This window comes from Pseudophryne corroboree, chromosome 1, assembly GCF_028390025.1.
Source record: "Pseudophryne corroboree isolate aPseCor3 chromosome 1, aPseCor3.hap2, whole genome shotgun sequence".
Lineage (NCBI taxonomy): Eukaryota > Metazoa > Chordata > Amphibia > Anura > Myobatrachidae > Pseudophryne > Pseudophryne corroboree.
The window spans coordinates 122,032,781-122,053,250 of NC_086444.1; the positions used below are offsets into that span (position 1 = coordinate 122,032,781).

Consider the following 20,470-nt stretch of genomic DNA (forward strand, 5'->3'; position numbering starts at 1 on the left):
GTCTCTGCCTGATGTTCCTGCCTAAAATCGCTGTGGAAAGAACGGATCTGACTGAGTCAGTGGGCGGGACTATATAGTGGAGGCCCCAATGCATCCTGGGAGGCCAGAAAGCTTGTGACCGTGTTGGTGCCATTTTCGCTGTCGCTCGACAATATCCCAATGTGGATACCTGTGGACATAAGAGAAATCACGTTATCAACGGTAAGTTCTTACCATAACGTATATTTAATCTTCCATGCAGATATAGCTGAGTTGAGAACTCGTCAGCAGTTTCTGCCAAAAGTGGTTTCATCGTTTCACGTGAACCAGCCTATTGTGGTGCCAGTGGCTACTGAAGCCTTGGCGGAATCGAAGTCTCTCGATGTGGTCAGAGCTTTGAAGATTTATGTCGCCAGAACGGCTCAGATTAGGAAAACGGAGGCTCTGTTTGTCCTGTGGGCGCCCAACAAAATTGGGGCTCCTGCTTCCAAGCAATCTATTGCACGCTGGATCTGTAATACGATTCAGCAGGCTCATTCTACGGCGGGATTACCGTTAGCGAAATCGGTGAAGGCCCATTCTACCAGAAAGGTGGGCGCATCCTGGGCGGCTGCCTGGGGGGGTCTCGGCATTACAGCTTTGCTGAGCAGCTACTTGGTCGGGATCAAACACCTTTGCGAAGTTTTACAAGTTTGATACCCTGGCTGATGAGGACCTCATGTTTGGTCAATCGGTGCTACAGAGTCATCCGCACTCTCCCGCCCATTCTAGAGCTTTGGTGTAAACCCCATGGTCCTTGAAGCGTCCCCAGCATCCTCTAGGACGTATGAGAAAATAGGATTTTAATACCTACCAGTAAATCCTTTACTTTAGTCCGTAGAGGATGCTGGTCGCCCATCCCAGTGCGTACTGTGTCTGCAGTTATTGGTTATGGTTACACACATGTTGCATTGCGTTAAGTCAGCCTGTTGCTGACGTTATTCATGCCGTTGCATGCATTGTGTTGAATGCCATGGTGTACGGCATGTTTGTGGTGTGAGCTGGCATGTATCTCACCTTAGTTTTAAATTAAATTTAAATAAATCCTTTTCCTCGAAATGTCCGTCTCCCTGGGCACAGTTCCTATAAATGGAGTCTGGAGGAGGGGCATAGAGGGAGGAACCAGTTCACACCCCCTTTTAAAGTCTTAAAGTGCCTATGTTCATGCGGATCCCGTCTATACCCCATGGTTCTTGAAGCGTCCCCAGCACCCTCTACGGACTAAGAGAAAAGGATTTACCGGTAGGTATTAAAATCCTATTTTTTGTTTGGTGCTGCAGGAGCTGGACCATGGTCAGAGGGCTGCTGGTTTTAGCAGCCCTAAGCTTTCTTATTTTATTTTTATAGTCTTACTATTTTTTTCTTGAGTGAGCTTTCTAAAAAGCGTCTTATACGTACCTTAGAAAGAGTCGCTCCAACAACTCTCCGCCGGGCCGCGACCATGCTTACCCACGAGTACAGTGCTGTTTCGCCTGGCGTCTGTGTCGGATATACTAGCAGGTCCAGCAGACGTTACCAGGCTGTGGCCGGAGCACAGAGAGAAGGTAAGGCATCGGTTCTGCTTAGAAGGGGAATATGGACACAGCCGCACTGTTTTGGGAGGAGACTACCAAACAGTCGCTGACGCGGCTGACACCTCGGTGCGCTAGGCCTCAGGGATCAGAGGCTCCAGGAATAGTATGAGGCCGCAATCCCTAGAGTTGATGTCAGCAGTGGGGAGTCAGATGCTTTCCTGGTCGCCCCTTCCCCTGGTTCATGACCAGTTTCCTCAGAGTCTCCCGCCATTAACTATTTTCCCTCTTCCGTCTCAGACGCTGTACACGCAGGGGACCCAGTCGCAGCATAGGCGGCTGTGTGACTGGTGCGTCTGTGTTCACTATAGGTTCATGGAGCGGCAGTGTACATTAGTAGCGTCTGGATCGACTCAACGTTCGCAAACGTATTGATCGGTCCTGGAAACGAGGTGAGTCTCCCTGTATCCCACTCTACTGAGTACGGGTAATACAGCACTAAGTCGCCACCTTTTTGAGTACGAATAGTTAGATAAGTGCCTATTGCATGCAAGTCTGTATACTATTACTGTTTTCTTTCGCTATGCGTCTGAATACGGTAGATCTGTTTAAACATGATTCAGTAATATGTTCTACATACTTGAATTGTAGTTGTTGTTGATGTGCTCATATTGCTTATTATACTAATGTATAACGTGACTGACTGCTAGTGTGATTGCTGACTTTACTATATATTCTGTCAGTTTTTTTTCTATTCCGATCCTCAATGCTGGTGCATAAGTGGGGGTGGATCATTAGGTCGACGGTTTCTAGGTCGACATGTTCTAGGTCGACAGGTCAAAAGGTTGACATGAGTTTTTTCATGTTTTTTTGGTGTCTTTTTCATCCGTACAGTGACCGGAAAGCCCAATTAGTGCACCATGTCCCCTCGCATGGCTCGCTTCGTTCCAGTTACCGTTCCAGTCGTAGTCCACGTGGATCGTTAAGTATGAAAAAGTAAAAAAAAGAAAAAAAAATGTGAAAAACTCATGTCGACCTTTTGACCTGTCAACCTAGAACATGTCGACCTAGAAACCCTGTCGACCTTAAAACATGTCGACCTAGTGACTGTCAACCTATAGTGGTCGACCTAAACATTGTCGACCTAGACACTGTCGATCTTCAGACCGGATCCCGCATGAGTAGGGTCGGATTGTATGTCACTTTAAAAAGCTTAAAGTGATTACAGTCACAAATTGTGTAGTACACTGTGGAAGTGTTGATTATTTATCATGTCTAAGAGCAGCAAAGGTGAGGAAGATACACTCGTATCATGTTTGTCTTGCAAAGCTGTGTTAACCTCTCAGGATCTGGTTCAGGATGGTTTGTGTGCAAATTGTTTTAGCTTTCACCAGTGTCTCTTGAAAAATACAAGGCAGCTTCAGGTGCAGGTTGATCCACCTTGGGCTATGGGGGTCATTCCGACCCGATCGCACGCTGCAGTTTTTCGCAGCCATGCGACTGGGTTCGAACTGCGCATGCGCTGCGGCCGCAATCCGCAGGCATGTCACTGCCCGTCGACGGGTGACGCCGGGCAGCGATGAAACTAACGAAGATCGGGAACGCAGCGGTGACGGCAAGGTGATTGACAGCAGGAAGGCGTTCCTAGGTGGCAACTGACCGTTTTCTGGGAGTATCGACGAAAACTAAGGCGTTTACAGGACGGGTGTCTGACGTCAATTCCGGGATCTGACAGGCTGAAGTGATCGCAGCAGCTGAGTAAGTTCAGAGCTACTCAGAAACTGCACAAAACCTTTTGGCAGAGCTCCCCTGCACATGCGTTCACACACTTGCTAAGCTAAAATACAATCCCCTATAGGCGGTGACTATCTGATCGCACGGGCAGCAAAAAATTGCAGCGTGCGATCAACTCTGAATGACCCCCCCAATATGTTTGCACAGACATCCAGTATAGCTCCAACTCCTGTACCAGGGATAGGTTACACGATTATCCCTTACATGCAGCTTCCCACCTGCTGTTTATCACTTCCAGCAGCAGCCTCTCAAAAGAAACAGGCTGGTAAGGCAGTGGTAAGTAAGTCTTCATACTCACAGGCTACACATGTTTCAGATGAGGATTCATCGGAGGATGAAAGCTCAATAAATTTTACTTTGGCATACGAAGAGGAGGAGGAAGGTCTCAGCTCAGTGGATATAGCTGAGTTAATTAAAGTAATGAAAGCCATTCTATCCTTAGAGGATTTAGCAGAGCCAGTGTTAAAAACCAAGGCACCTGTGTTTAAACGTCCCAAAACAGATGAGCTGACAGAAATCATGGTAGAGGCTTGGGCTACGCCCAATAAGTTTAGAATTCCTAAGAATGGAATTCCAATTATCCTCTTACAGCTGGGGATTGTTTAAAAAGGGAGGGGGCTCCTAAAGTAGATACGCATGTGATTCGATTAGTGTGAAAATCTACATTACCTTTGCCTTCAACATCATTAAATGATGTCACGGATAGGAGAGTGGATGCTTTTTTAAAAACCATTTCTCTAACGTCCTAGTGGATGCTGGGAACTCCGTAAGGACCATGGGGAATAGCGGGCTCCGAAGGAGGCTGGGCATTCTAGAAAGATCTTAGACTACCTGGTGTGCACCGGCTCCTCCCACTATGACCCTCCTCCAAGCCTCAGTTAGATTTCGTGCCCGGCCGAGGTTGGATGCACACTAGGGGCTCTCCTGAGCTCTTAGAAAGTTATAGTCTTAGAATTTGTTATTTTCAGTGAGAACCTGCTGGCAACAGGCTCACTGCAGCGAGGGACTAAGGGGAGAAGAAGCGAACTCGCCTGCTTGCAGCCGGATTGGGCTTCTTAGGCTACTGGACACCATTAGCTCCAGAGGGATCGACCGCAGGCCCAGCCTTGATGTTCGGTCCCGGAGCCGCGCCGCCGCCCCCCTTACAGAGCCAGAAGCAAGAAGATGGTCCGGAAAATCGGCGGCATGAAGACTCTGTCTTCACCAAGGTAGCGCACAGCACTGCAGCTGTGCGCCATTGCTCCTCTCACACACTTCACACTCCGGTCACTGAGGGTGCAGGGCGCTGGGGGGGGCGCCCTGAGGCAGCAATAAAAACACCTTTGCTGGCTAAAATACCTCAATATATGGCCCCAGGGGCTATATATGAGGTAAATACCCCTGCCAGAATTCCATAAAAAACGGGAGAATAGGCCGCGAAAAAGGGGCGGAGCCTATCTCCTCAGCACACTGGCGCCATTTTTCCCTCACAGCTCGGCTGGAGGGAAGCTCCCTGGCTCTTCCCTGCAATTCTACAGTACAGTAAGAGGGAAAAGAGAGGGGGGGCATTAAAATTGGCACTGTATACAGTATATTATATAAAAGCTATTAGGGACATAACTCAGTTAGTCCCTGTATATATATATAGCGCTCTGGTGTGTGCTGGCATACTCTTACTCTGTCCCCCCAAAGGGCTTTTGTGGGTCCTGTCCTCGTTTAGAGCATTCCCTGTGTGTCTGCGGTGTCGGTACGGCTGTGTCGACATGTTGAATGAGGAGGCTTATATGGTGACAGAACAGAGGCCGATATATGTGATGTCGCCCCCTGTGGGGCCGACACCAGAGTGGATGGATAAGTGAAAGGTATTAACCGACAGTGTCAACTCCTTACATAAAAGGGTGGATGACGTAACAGCTGTGGGACAGCCGGCTTCGCAGCCCGCGCCTGCCCAGGCGTCTCAAAGGCCATCAGGGGCTCAAAAACGCCCGCTCTCTCAGATGGCAGACACAGATGTCGACACGGAGTCTGACTCCAGTGTCGACAAGGTGGAGACATATACACAATCCACTAGGAACATCCGTGACGTGATCCCGGCAATAAAAAATGTGTTATACATTTCTGACTTTAACCCAAGCACCTCTAAAAATGGGTTTTAGGTTTGGGGAGAAAAAACAGGCAGTGTTTTGTTCCCCCATCAGATGAATAAATGAAGTGTGTGAAAGCGTGGGTTCCCCCGTTAAGAAACTGGTAATTTATAAAAAGTTACTGATGGCGTACCCTTTCCCGCCAGGTGGATAAGTTACGCTGGCAGATATCCCCTAGGGTGGATAAGGCGCTCACACGTTTGTCAAAAAAGGTGGCACTGCCGTCTTAGGATACGGCCACTTTAATAGGTACCTGTTGATAAAAAACAGGAGGCTATCCTGAAGTCTGTATTTACACACTCAGGTACTAGACTGAGACCTGCAGATAGTGCTGCTGCAGCGTGGTCGGTGACCCTGTCAAACAGGGATACTAGTTGGAAAACATAAAAACATATTAAAGACGTCGTCTTATATATGGGGGATGCACAGAGGGATATTTTGCCGGCTGGCATCCAAAATAAATGTAATGTCCATTCTGTCAGGAGGGTATTAGAGACCTGTCACTGGACAGGTGATGCTGACTTAAAAAGCGCATAGAGAGCCTTATAAGGGTGAGGAATTATTTGGGGATGGTCTCTGGGACCTCGTATCCACAGCAACTGCTGGGAAGAAATAATTTTACCTCAGGTTTCCTCACAGACAAAGGTACAGTCCTTTCGGCTTCAGAAAAGCAAGCGGGTCAAATGGCGCTTCCTTTCTGTACAGAGACAAGGGTAGAGGGAAAAAAAGCTGCACCAGTCAGCCTGTTCCCAGAATCAAGATTCTTCCCCCGCCTCCTGTGAGGCCACACCATGACGCGGGTGCTCCACAGGTGTAGCCAGGTACGGTGGGGGGCCGTCTCAAAAATTTCAGCAATTAGTGGGCTCGCTCACAGGTGGATCCCTGTTTCTTTCAAGTAGTATTTCAGGGGTACAAGCTGGAATTCGAGATGTCTCCCCCCAGCCGTTTCCTAAAATATGCCTTGCTGACAACTCCCTCAGGCAGGGAGGCTGTGCTAGAGGCAATTAATAAGCGGTATTCCCAGCAGGTAATACTCAAGGTGCCCCTACTTCAACAAGGACGGGGTTACTATTCCACACGGGTTGGGGTACCGAAACCGCATGGTTCGGTGTGACCCATTTTATATTTAAAATCCTTGAACACAAAAATTCAAGTTCAAGATGGAATCGCTCAGGGCGGTTATTCCAAGCCTGGACGAGGGGGATTACATGGTATCCTGGGACATCAAGGATGCTTACCTGCATGTCCCCATTTACCATCCTCGCCAGGAGTACCTCAGATTTGTGGTACAGGATTACCATTACCAAGTCCAGACACTGCCGTTTGGACTGTACATGGCACCGAGGGTGTTTTATCAAGGTAATGGCCGAAATGTTGATACTCCTTCAAAAAAAAGGGAGTTGTAATTATCCCGTACTTGGACAATCTCGTTATAAGGGCGAGGTCCAAGGAGCAGTTGGTAGTCGGGGTAGCACTATTTTGGAAAGTGCTACAACAGCATGGTTGGATTCTAAACAGTCCAAAGTCACAGCTGGTTCCTATGACACGTCTACTGTTCCTGGGGATGGTTCTGGACATAAACCAGAAATAGTGTTTCTCCCGGAGGAGAAAGCCAAGGAGTTGTCATCTCTAGTCAGAGACCTCCTGAAGCCAAAATAGGTAGCGGTGCATCATTGCACGCGAGTCCTGGGAAAAATGGTAGCTTCCTACGAAGCAATCCCATTAGGCAGGTTCCATACAAGAACTTTTCAGAGGGACCTGTTGGACAAGTGGTCCGGATCGCATCTTCCGATGCATAGGCTGACAACCCTGTCTCCAAGGACCAGGGTATCTCTACTGTGGTGGCTGCAGAGTGCCCATCTTCAAGAGGGCCGCAGGTTCGGCATACAGGACTAGGTCCTAGTGACCATGGATTCCAGCCTTTGAGGCTGGGAGGCAGTCACACAGGGAAGAAATTTCCAGGGACTTTGGTCAAGTCAGGTTATTTCCCTACACATAAATATTCTGGACCTGAGGGCCATTTACAATGCCCTGAGGCCGGCAAGGCCTCTGCTTCAAAACCAGCCGGTACTGATCCAATCAGACAACATCACGGCAGTCGCCCATGTAAACCAACAGGGCGGCACAAGAAGCAGGATGGCGATGGCAGAAGCCACAAGGATTCTCCGATAGGCGGAAAATCATGTGTTAGCACTGTCACCAGTGTTCATTCCCGGAGTGGACAACTGGGAAGCAGATCTTCTCAACAGACACGACCTCCACCCGGGAGAATGGGGACTTCCTCCAGAAGTCTTCCAATAGGATTGTACACCATTGGGAAAGGCCACAGGTGGACATGATGGCGTCCCGCCTCAACAAAAAGCTATAAAAGATATTGCACCGGGTCAAGGGACCCTCAGGCGATAGCTATGGACGCTCTGGTAACACCGTGGGTGTACCAGTCGGTTTATGTGTTCTCCCCTCTGCCTCTCATACCAAAAGTACTGAGAATAATAAGAAGGCGAGGAGTAAGAACGATACTCGTGGATGGCCAAGAAGAGCTTGGTACCCAGAACTTCAAGAATTTATATCAGAGGACCCATGGCCTCTGCCACTCAGACAGGACCTGCGGCAGCAGGGGCCCTGTCTGTTCCAAGACTTACCGCGGCTGCGTTTGTCGGCATGGCGGTTGAACGCCGGATCCTGAAGGAAAAGGGCATTCCGGAGGAAGTCATTCCTACGCTTACTAAAGCCAGGAAAGAGGTTACAGTAACTCATTATCACCGCATATGGCGAACATATATTGCATGGTGTGAGGCCGAAAGGGCCCCAACAGAGGAATTTCAACTAGGTCGATTTCTGCATTTCCTGCAAGCAGGAGTGACTATGGGCCTTAAATTGGGTTCCATTAAGGCACAGATCTCGGCTCTGTCGATTTTCTTTCAAAAAGAACTAGCTTCAGTACCTGAAGTTCAGACATTTATAAAAGGAGTGCTGCAGAGTCAGCCCCCGTTTGTGCCTCCTGTGGCACCTTGGGATCTCAACGTGGTGTTGAGTTTCTTAAAATCACATTGGTTTGAACCACTAAAAACCGTGGATCTGAAATATCTCACGTGGAAGGTGGTTATGTTATTGGCCTTGGCTTCTGCCAGGCGAGTATCAAAGTTGGCGGCTTTGTCTTGTAAAAGCCCTTATTTGATTTTCCATATGGATAGGGCAGAATTGAGGACTCGTCCCCAGTTTCTCCCAAAGGTGGTGTCAGCGTTTCACCTGAACCAGCCTATTGTGGTGCCTAGGCTACTAGGGACTTGGAGGACTCCAAGTTGCTAGACGTTGTCAGGGCACTGAAAATATGTTTCCAGAACGGCTAGAGTCAGAAAATCTGACTCGCTGTTTATCCTATATGCACCTAACAAGCTGGGTGCTCCTGCTTCTAAGCAGACTATTGCTCGTTGGATTTGTAGTACAATTCAGCTTGCACATACTGTGGCAGGCCTGCCACAGCCAAAATCTGTCAATGCCCATTCCACAAGGAAGGTGGGCTCATCTTGGGCGGCTGCCCGAGAGGTCTCGGCTTCACAAATTTGCCGAGCAGCTACTTGGTCAGGGGCAAACACGTTTGCAAAAATTCTACAAATTTGATACCCTGGCTGAGGAGGACCTGGAGTTCTCTCATTCAGTGCTGCAGAGTCATCCGCACTCTCCCGCCCGTTTGGGAGCTTTGGTATAATCCCCATGGTCCTTACGGAGTTCCCAGCATCCACTAGGACGTTAGAGAAAATAAGAATTTACTCACCGGTAATTCTATTTCTCGTAGTCCGTAGTGGATGCTGGGCGCCCATCCCAAGTGCGGTTTATCTGCAATACTTGTACATAGTTATGGTTAACTAAATCGGGTTATTGTTGAGCCATCTGTTGAGAGGCTCTATTGTTTCATACTGTTAACTGTGTTTCATATCACGAGTTGTACGGGGTGATTGGTGTGGCTGGTATGAGTCTTACCCGGGATTCAAAATCCTTCCGCTCGTCCGGGCACAGTACCTAACTGAGGCTTGGAGGAGGGTCATAGTGGGAGGAGCCAGTGCACACCAGGTAGTCTAAGATCTTTCTAGAGTGCCCAGCCTCCTTCGGAGCCCGCTATTCCCCATGGTCCTTACGGAGTTCCCAGCATCCACTACGGACTACGAGAAATAGAATTACCGGTGAGTAAATTCTTATTTTTTTCCCTGTCTGGGGCAGTCATAAAGCCAGCCATGGCTTCAGCTTGGTTGGCAAAAGCAGTGGCTGCCTGGGCTGATGCATTGGTCGGGGATTTTCCAATAGCATCTAGAGAGTAAAAATCCCCTATAGCACATATAAAACAGGCTGCAATGTTCTTGGAAGAAGCAGCATTGGATATGGGTACTATTGCCTCCAGGGCATCAGCTTCAACAATAGCTGCTTGTAGAGCAGTTTGGCGACATACGTGGAAAGCTGATTCAGAATCTAAGAAGGTTTTGGAATCTTTGCCTTTTTCTGGAGATATTCTTTTTGGCAAAGAATTGACAGATATTTTGGAGTCAGAAGCAGACTCCAAGAAGGTAAAGTTTCCTTCCACATACAACTTCAAACCTAAAGTTCCAGCTTTTCGGCCCTTTCGGTCTCAAGGAAAAGCTAAAGGAATAAGTGATGGCAGGCAGTCCCAATACAACAAGTCTGGTAAGACTTAAAAGCATTGGGCTACCAGAGGACCGGTTGATAAAACAGATAATAAGCCATCAGCCTGATGGTGCGGGCCTCCACCTGGGAGATCCCAGGGTAGGGGGCCGACTTCTTCAGTTTGCACAGATCTGGCAGCAGTCTACAACAGATGCCTGGGTGCAGGAAGCGGTATCTCTAGGTTATGCTTGTGCCTTCAAGAAGCACCCTCCTCGAAGGCTTTTTTTGTACCAGCCCGTCTCGGTTAGAGACGAAGGCCAGGGCTTTTCAGGAGGCAGTTCAGAAATTGCTTCAGTCAGGAGTAGTCATTCTATTTCCTCCTGCACAACGCGGACAGGGTTTTTACTCCAACCTGTTTCTAGTTCAGAAACCAAATGGGTCGTTCCGGCCCATTCTCAATCTCAAAGTGCTGAACAAATACATTTGGGTACCTTGGTTTCATATGGAGACTTTACGTTCAATCATTTTGGCCATGGAGCCAGGGGATTTTATGGTATCCATGGATATACAGGATGCTTACCTACATGTTCCTATAGCACTGTCCCATCAGTGTTATCTCAGGTTCGCTATCCTCCAGCAGCATTTTCAGTTCCAGGCCCTACCTTTTGGGTTAGCCACCGCCCCCAGAGTACCAAGATTATGGTGGTAATGGCAGCTTATCTCCGCCAGCAGGGGATAAGAATTTTTCCATACCTCGACGATCTTTTAATATTGGCACAGTCGCAGGAACTGCTCCTATGTCTTCTGCAACAGACAACGTGTCTGCAAAGGCACGGGTGGCTCATAAATTGGGCAAAATCTTCTCTGGTTCCGTCACAGCGGATGACTCACTTGGAGGCTGTACTGGATTCAAGTCTTCAGAGAGTAATTTTACCTCTGAACAAGATATCCAAGGTTAAGTCAAGGATTCAGGACTTGATACACAGTCAAAAGGTATCCATTCACGCAGCAATGCGTGTGATGGGATTGATGGTGTCAACATTCGACATGGTGGAGTATGCACAATTCCACTTGAGACCTCTGCAGCATCTGATTCTTGCCAAATGGAATGGTTTGCATCAGACGATAAAAACAGACTATGGTTCTTACGATAGAAGTAAGAAGGTAATTAGTCTGGTGTCTACAGACATCCCATCTGGACAAGGGGAGACCCTTTTGGATATCAGCAGTGTCAAGAAGGTTGTGTTTCCAAGGGCAATGGACCAGGGAAGAAGGTTGCCTGCCAATAAATATATTGGAACTTTGGGCCAGATGCATGGCACTGATTCAGGCAAAGGACATCTTCGGGGAAAACCAGTTCAGATCCACTCGGACAGTGCGATGGCGGTAGCGTACATCAACCATCAGGGAGGAACTCGCAGCCGAAAAGCGATGAAGGAGGTAAGTCGCATACTAAAGTGGGCAGATCTTCATCATCCAGCCTTGTCCGCAGTGTTCGTTCCGTGAGTCCTAAACTGGAAAGCGGATTTTCTCAATCGACACTCCATTCAGGCAAGCGAATGGGCTCTACACCCGGAGGTCTTCCAGACTCTAGTAGACAAGTGGGGGTTGCCAGAGATAGATCTCATGACGTCCCGTCAGAACAACAAAGTTCTCGCATACAGGTCAAGAACAAAGGATCCCAGAGCGATCTTTGTGGATGCCCTGTCGGTGAGATAGGACTTTCATCTGGCTTATGTGTTTCCTCCAATCACGCTATTACCCAGGGTGGTGAGATAGATAAAGCAAGGAAAGGGTGCCGTGATACTAATAGCTCCGGCTTGGCCAAGAAGGCATTGGTACACAGATCTGCAGAGAATGTTGATGGATGCTACACTCCTGCTCCCTCAACATCCAGATCTACTGATGCAGGGTCCTTGTTATCACAGACATCTGGATCGACTGTCTTTGACAGCGTGGCTCTTGAAACCTCTATCCTGAAGTCAAGAGGATTCTCACAACAGGTAATTCAAACCATGCTCAGAGCAAGGAAACCTTCCTCAGCTCGCATTTATCACCAAATATGGCAAACCTATATTCATTGGTGCAGTGAATGGAAAATGGACCCTATGTCTTCCAGAGTTTCTAGGGTCTCCGCATTACTTCAGGCAGGAATGGATAAAGGTTTGAAGGTGGCTTCCTTGAGAGTGCAAGTGTTAGCATTGACTGTATGGTTCCAAAAGAAAATTGCCAACTTACACGATGTGCATACTTTTTGCCAGGGAATGCTGCGCATTCAACCTCCTTTTGGTCCTCCTACAGTGCCTTGGTACTTAAATTTAGTTCTAAAGGCCCTTCAAGTTGCCCCATTTGAACCACTTAATAAAGTGGATCTTAAATGGTTGACAGCTAAAGTTCTCTTTCTACTGGCCAAGGCATCAGCTAGAAGAGTGTCAGATTTAGGGGCATTATTATTAGAGATGAGCGGGTTCGGTTCCTCGGAATCCGAACCCGCCCGAACTTCATGTTTTTTTTCACGGGTCCGAGCGACTCGGATCTTCCCGCCTTGCTCGGTTAACCCGAGCGCGCCCGAACGTCATCATGACGCTGTCGGATTCTCGCGAGGCTCGGATTCTATCGCGAGACTCGGATTCTATATAAGGAGCCGCGCGTCGCCGCCATTTTCACTCGTGCATTGAGATTGATAGGGAGAGGACGTGTCTGGCGTCCTCTCCATTAGAATAGAGATAGATAGATTAGATAGAGAGAGATTGTGCAGAGTCGCAGACAGAGTTAGTTTACCACAGTCAGTGACCAGTGCAGTTGCTAGTTAACTTTTATTTAATATAATATATCCGTTCACTTCTCTCTGCTATATCCGTTCTCTGCCTGAAAAAAAAAACGATACACAGCACAGTCAGTCACACAGTGTGACTCAGTCTGTGTGCACTCAGCTCAGCCCAGTGTGCTGCACAGTCATCAATGTATAAATTAAAAGCTTATAATTAATTGTGGGGGAGACTGGGGAGCACTGCAGGTTGTTAGCAGGAGCCAGGAGTACAATTATATTAATTAACAGTGCACACTTTTGCTGCAGGAGTGGTGACCAGTGCCTGACCACCAGTATAGTATTGTTGTATACTACTAATATCTCTTTAAATATCAACCAGTCTATATTAGCAGCAGACACAGTACAGTGCGGTAGTTCACGGCTGTGGCTACCTCTGTGTCGGCACACGGCAGGCAGTCCGTCCGACCAGAATTGTATTATTTATTATTATATACCTACCACCTAACCGTGGTTTTTTTTTCATTCTTTATACCGTCATAGTGTCATCCTAATTGTTACGAGTATACTACTATCTCTTTATCAACCAGTGTACAGTGCGGTAGTTCACGGCTGTGGCTACCTCTGTGTCGGCACACGGCAGGCAGTCCGTCCGACCAGAATTGTATTATTTATTATTATATACCTACCACCTAACCGTGGTTTTTTTTTCATTCTTTATACCGTCATAGTGTCATCCTAATTGTTACGAGTATACTACTATCTCTTTATCAACCAGTGTACAGTGCGGTAGTTCACGGCTGTGGCTACCTCTGTGTCGGCACACGGCAGGCAGTCCGTCCGACCAGAATTGTATTATTTATTATTATATACCTACCACCTAACCGTGGTTTTTTTTTCATTCTTTATACCGTCATAGTGTCATCCTAATTGTTACGAGTATACTACTATCTCTTTATCAACCAGTGTACAGTGCGGTAGTTCACGGCTGTGGCTACCTCTGTGTCGGCACACGGCAGGCAGTCCGTCCGACCAGAATTGTATTATTTATTATTATATACCTACCACCTAACCGTGGTTTTTTTTTCATTCTTTATACCGTCATAGTGTCATCCTAATTGTTACGAGTATACTACTATCTCTTTATCAACCAGTGTACAGTGCGGTAGTTCACGGCTGTGGCTACCTCTGTGTCGGCACACGGCAGGCAGTCCGTCCGACCAGAATTGTATTATTTATTATTATATACCTACCACCTAACCGTGGTTTTTTTTTCATTCTTTATACCGTCATAGTGTCATCCTAATTGTTACGAGTATACTACTATCTCTTTATCAACCAGTGTACAGTGCGGTAGTTCACGGCTGTGGCTACCTCTGTGTCGGCACACGGCAGGCAGTCCGTCCGACCAGAATTGTATTATTTATTATTATATACCTACCACCTAACCGTGGTTTTTTTTTCATTATTTATACCGTCATAGTGTCATCCTAATTGTTACGAGTATACTACTATCTCTTTATCAACCAGTGTACAGTGCGGTAGTTCACGGCTGTGGCTACCTCTGTGTCGGCACACGGCAGGCAGTCCGTCCGACCAGAATTGTATTATTTATTATTATATACCTACCACCTAACCGTGGTTTTTTTTTCATTCTTTATACCGTCATAGTGTCATCCTAATTGTTACGAGTATACTACTATCTCTTTATCAACCAGTGTACAGTGCGGTAGTTCACGGCTGTGGCTACCTCTGTGTCGGCACACGGCAGGCAGTCCGTCCGACCAGAATTGTATTATTTATTATTATATACCTACCACCTAACCGTGGTTTTTTTTTCATTCTTTATACCGTCATAGTGTCATCCTAATTGTTACGAGTATACTACTATCTCTTTATCAACCAGTGTACAGTGCGGTAGTTCACGGCTGTGGCTACCTCTGTGTCGGCACACGGCAGGCAGTCCGTCCGACCAGAATTGTATTATTTATTATTATATACCTACCACCTAACCGTGGTTTTTTTTTCATTCTTTATACCGTCATAGTGTCATCCTAATTGTTACGAGTATACTACTATCTCTTTATCAACCAGTGTACAGTGCGGTAGTTCACGGCTGTGGCTACCTCTGTGTCGGCAGTCGGCAGGCAGTCCGTCCATCCATAATTGTATTATTATTATAATATATACCACCTAACCGTGGTTTTTTTTTTCATTCTTTATACCGTCGTCATAGTGTCATACTAGTTGTTACGAGTATACTACTATCTCTTTATCAACCAGTGTACAGTGCGGTAGTTCACGGCTGTGGCTACCTCTGTGTCGGCAGTCGGCAGGCAGTCCGTCCATCCATAATTGTATTATTATTATAATATATACCACCTAACCGTGGTTTTTTTATACCACCTAACCGTGGCAGTCCGTCCATAATTGTATACTAGTATCCAATCCATCCATCTCCATTGTTTACCTGAGGTGCCTTTTAGTTCTGCCTATAAAATATGGAGAACAAAAAAGTTGAGGTTCCAAAATTAGGGAAAGATCAAGATCCACTTCCACCTCGTGCTGAAGCTGCTGCCACTAGTCATGGCCGAGACGATGAAATGCCAGCAACGTCGTCTGCCAAGGCCGATGCCCAATGTCATAGTACAGAGCATGTCAAATCCAAAACACCAAATATCAGAAAAAAAAGGACTCCAAAACCTAAAATAAAATTGTCGGAGGAGAAGCGTAAACTTGCCAATATGCCATTTACCACACGGAGTGGCAAGGAACGGCTGAGGCCCTGGCCTATGTTCATGGCTAGTGGTTCAGCTTCACATGAGGATGGAAGCACTCAGCCTCTCGCTAGAAAACTGAAAAGACTCAAGCTGGCAAAAGCACCGCAAAGAACTGTGCGTTCTTTGAAATCCCAAATCCACAAGGAGAGTCCAATTGTGTCGTTTGCGATGCCTGACCTTCCCAACACTGGACGTGAAGAGCATGCGCCTTCCACTATTTGCATGCCCCCTGCAAGTGCTGGAAGGAGCACCCGCAGTCCAGTTCCTGATAGTCAGATTGAAGATGTCAGTGTTGAAGTACACCAGGATGAGGAGGATATGGGTGTTGCTGGCGCTGGGGAGGAAATTGACCAGGAGGATTCTGATGGTGAGGTGGTTTGTTTAAGTCAGGCACCCGGGGAGACACCTGTTGTCCGTGGGAGGAATATGGCCGTTGACATGCCAGGTGAAAATACCAAAAAAATCAGCTCTTCGGTGTGGAGGTATTTCACCAGAAATGCGGACAACAGGTGTCAAGCCGTGTGTTCCCTTTGTCAAGCTGTAATAAGTAGGGGTAAGGACGTTAACCACCTCGGAACATCCTCCCTTATACGTCACCTGCAGCGCATTCATAATAAGTCAGTGACAAGTTCAAAAACTTTGGGTGACAGCGGAAGCAGTCCACTGACCAGTAAATCCCTTCCTCTTGTAACCAAGCTCACGCAAACCACCCCACCAACTCCCTCAGTGTCAATTTCCTCCTTCCCCAGGAATGCCAATAGTCCTGCAGGCCATGTCACTGGCAAGTCTGACGAGTCCTCTCCTGCCTGGGATTCCTCCGATGCATCCTTGCGTGTAACGCCTACTGCTGCTGGCGCTGCTGTTGTTGCCGCTGGGAGTCGATGGTCATCCCAGAGGGGAAGTCGTAAGCCCACTTGTACTACTTCCAGTAAGCAATTGACTGTTCAACAGTCCTTTGCGAGGAAGATGAAATATCACAGCAGTCATCCTACTGCAAAGCGGATAACTGAGTCCTTGACAACTATGTTGGTGTTAGACGTGCGTCCGGTATCCGCCGTTAGTTCACAGGGAACTAGACAATTTATTGAGGCAGTGTGCCCCCGTTACCAAATACCATCTAGGTTCCACTTCTCTAGGCAGGCGATACCGAGAATGTACACGGACGTCAGAAAAAGACTCGCCAGTGTCCTAAAAAATGCAGTTGTACCCAATGTCCACTTAACCACGGACATGTGGACAAGTGGAGCAGGGCAGGGTCAGGACTATATGACTGTGACAGCCCACTGGGTAGATGTATGGACTCCCGCCGCAAGAACAGCAGCGGCGGCACCAGTAGCAGCATCTCGCAAACGCCAACTCTTTCCTAGGCAGGCTACGCTTTGTATCACCGCTTTCCAGAATACGCACACAGCTGAAAACCTCTTACGGCAACTGAGGAAGATCATCGCGGAATGGCTTACCCCAATTGGACTCTCCTGTGGATTTGTGGCATCGGACAACGCCAGCAATATTGTGTGTGCATTAAATATGGGCAAATTCCAGCACGTCCCATGTTTTGCACATACCTTGAATTTGGTGGTGCAGAATTTTTTAAAAAACGACAGGGGCGTGCAAGAGATGCTGTCGGTGGCCAGAAAAATTGCGGGACACTTTCGGCGTACAGGCACCACGTACAGAAGACTGGAGCACCACCAAAAACTACTGAACCTGCCCTGCCATCATCTGAAGCAAGAAGTGGTAACGAGGTGGAATTCAACCCTCTATATGCTTCAGAGGTTGGAGGAGCAGCAAAAGGCCATTCAAGCCTATACAATTGAGCACGATATAGGAGATGGAATGCACCTGTCTCAAGTGCAGTGGAGAATGATTTCAACGTTGTGCAAGGTTCTGATGCCCTTTGAACTTGCCACACGTGAAGTCAGTTCAGACACTGCCAGCCTGAGTCAGGTCATTCCCCTCATCAGGCTTTTGCAGAAGAAGCTGGAGGCATTGAAGAAGGAGCTAACACGGAGCGATTCCGCTAGGCATGTGGGACTTGTGGATGCAGCCCTTAATTCGCTTAACAAGGATTCACGGGTGGTCAATCTGTTGAAATCAGAGCACTACATTTTGGCCACCGTGCTCGATCCTAGATTTAAAGCCTACCTTGGATCTCTCTTTCCGGCAGACACAGGTCTGCTGGGGTTGAAAGACCTGCTGGTGACAAAATTGTCAAGTCAAGCGGAACGCGACCTGTCAACATCTCCTCCTTCACATTCTCCCGCAACTGGGGGTGCGAGGAAAAGGCTCAGAATTCCGAGCCCACCCGCTGGCGGTGATGCAGGGCAGTCTGGAGCGACTGCTGATGCTGACATCTGGTCCGGACTGAAGGACCTGACAACGATTACGGACATGTCGTCTACTGTCACTGCATATGATTCTCTCAACATTGATAGAATGGTGGAGGATTATATGAGTGACCGCATCCAAGTAGGCACGTCACACAGTCCGTACTTATACTGGCAGGAAAAAGAGGCAATTTGGAGGCCCTTGCACAAACTGGCTTTATTCTACCTAAGTTGCCCTCCCACAAGTGTGTACTCCGAAAGAGTGTTTAGTGCCGCCGCTCACCTTGTCAGCAATCGGCGTACGAGGTTACATCCAGAAAATGTGGAGAAGATGATGTTCATTAAAATGAATTATAATCAATTCCTCCGCGGAGACATTGACCAGCAGCAATTGCCTCCACAAAGTACACAGGGAGCTGAGATGGTGGATTCCAGTGGGGACGAATTGATAATCTGTGAGGAGGGGGATGTACACGGTGATATATCGGAGGGTGAAGATGAGGTGGACATCTTGCCTCTGTAGAGCCAGTTTGTGCAAGGAGAGATTAATTGCTTCTTTTTTGGGGGGGGTCCAAACCAACCCGTCATATCAGTCACAGTCGTGTGGCAGACCCTGTCACTGAAATGATGGGTTGGTTAAAGTGTGCATGTCCTGTTTTGTTTATACAACATAAGGGTGGGTGGGAGGGCCCAAGGATAATTCCATCTTGCACCTCTTTTTTCTTTTCTTTTTCTTTGCATCATGTGCTGATTGGGGAGGGTTTTTTGGAAGGGACATCCTGCGTGACACTGCAGTGCCACTCCTAGATGGGCCCGGTGTTTGTGTCGGCCACTAGGGTCGCTAATCTTACTCACACAGTCAGCTACCTCATTGCGCCTCTTTTTTTCTTTGCGTCATGTGCTGTTTGGGGAGGGTTTTTTGGAAGGGACATCCTGCGTGACACTGCAGTGCCACTCCTAGATGTGCCCGGTGTTTGTGTCGGCCACTAGGGTCGCTAATCTTACTCACACAGTCAGCTACCTCATTGCGCCTCTTTTTTTCTTTGCGTCATGTGCTGTTTGAGGAGGGTTTTTTGGAAGGGCCATCCTGCGTGACACTGCAGTGCCACTCCTAGATGGGCCCGGTGTTTGTGTCGGCCACTAGGGTCGCTTATCTTACTCACACAGCGACCTCGGTGCAAATTTTAGGACTAAAAATAATATTGTGAGGTGTGATGTGTTCAGAATAGGCTGAAAATGAGTGTAAATTATGTTTTTTGAGGTTAATAATACTTTGGGATCAAAATTACCCCCAAATTCTATGATTTAAGCTGTTTTTTAGGGTTTTTTGAAAAAAACACCCGAATCCAAAACACACCCGAATCCGACAAAAAAAATTCGGTGAGGTTTTGCCAAAACGCGGTCGAACCCAAAACACGGCCGCGGAACCGAACCCAAAACCAAAACACAAAACCCGAAAAATTTCCGGCGCTCATCTCTAATTATTATGTCGTTTTTTTTTATCCAGATAAAGCAGTTCTCAGAACTAGACCTGGGTATCTTCCTAAGGTGGGGTCTTAAGTCCACCTTAACGAAGAAATTGTAGTTCCGGGTTTCTGCGGGAGATGCATCGCTGGACGTGGTCCGTGCCTTAAGGATCGTACCAGTGACATCAGAAAGACAGATTCTCTCTTCATTCTCTACGGATTTCACAAGAGAGGATGGCCTGCTGATAAGCAGACACTGGTAAGGTGGCTTTTGATAATGATTTTAGAAGCATATGCTCAAGCTGATCTCCCTGTTCCAGCTAGTGTCTCTGCTCACTCTACTCGTAAGGTAGGTCCATCATGGGCAGCACAACGTGGTGCTTCAGCAGAAGAGATATGTGAGGCAGCCACATGGTCTTCCATTAACACATTCATTATGCCATGGATACCTTTGCCTCTTACGACACTGAATTCAGGCAAAGGATACTCCTGTCCAATAAGGAGCGTCCCCACCACTAAATTGCTTGGGGAAATCCCAATGTTATCCTGTGGATAACCTGTGGACCCTGACGAATAAATATATACGGTATGGTAAGAACTTGCTGTTGATAACGGTATTTCTCCTAAGTCCACAGGTTCCACAGGGATTCCACCCTGAGGCACCTTATTTGAGGATCCTTTTACTCACTAACCTCTTCCTTCTTGTACGGAAGGGTGTGTATGTGTGTTCTTCTCGCCTGATTAGGGCTATCTATGATGCTCTTGCCTTGAGCTTTGGGAATACAACTGAATTGTCTGAGCCAGGAGGCGGGGATATATGGACAGGCCCGTTGCATGCTGGGAGGCCGAAAAGCTTTGACCGATTGGTGCAAATCCACAGTCGCTCCATAATATCCCAATGTTATCCTGTGGTACCTGTGGACTTAAGAGAAATACCGCTATCAACCGTAAATTCTTACCATAACGTATATTTACTCCTTTTTCACCTGAACAATTTACATCTGCTAAATCGTTCATATCTCTGTTTTTCTTTCGTATATAGAATAAGAAAAAATAGGATTTTAATA

The 20,470-nt window shown here is 47.4% G+C and overlaps 1 protein-coding gene across 3 annotated transcripts in view; it reads left to right on the plus strand.

Annotated features, from left to right (window-relative positions):
• The window catches only part of GPBP1 (GC-rich promoter binding protein 1), a 130,582-nt gene that overhangs the window by 17,352 nt on the left and 92,760 nt on the right, over positions 1-20,470 (plus strand). Inside the window, exon 2 of one of the 3 annotated variants that reach the window (XM_063962673.1) lies at positions 19,445-19,662. The exons of the other annotated variants lie outside the window; for them this stretch is intronic. The gene's annotated coding sequence lies outside the window, so the exon portion shown is untranslated. The remainder of the gene's footprint in view (positions 1-19,444; positions 19,663-20,470) is intronic. 3 annotated transcript variants of the gene reach the window in all.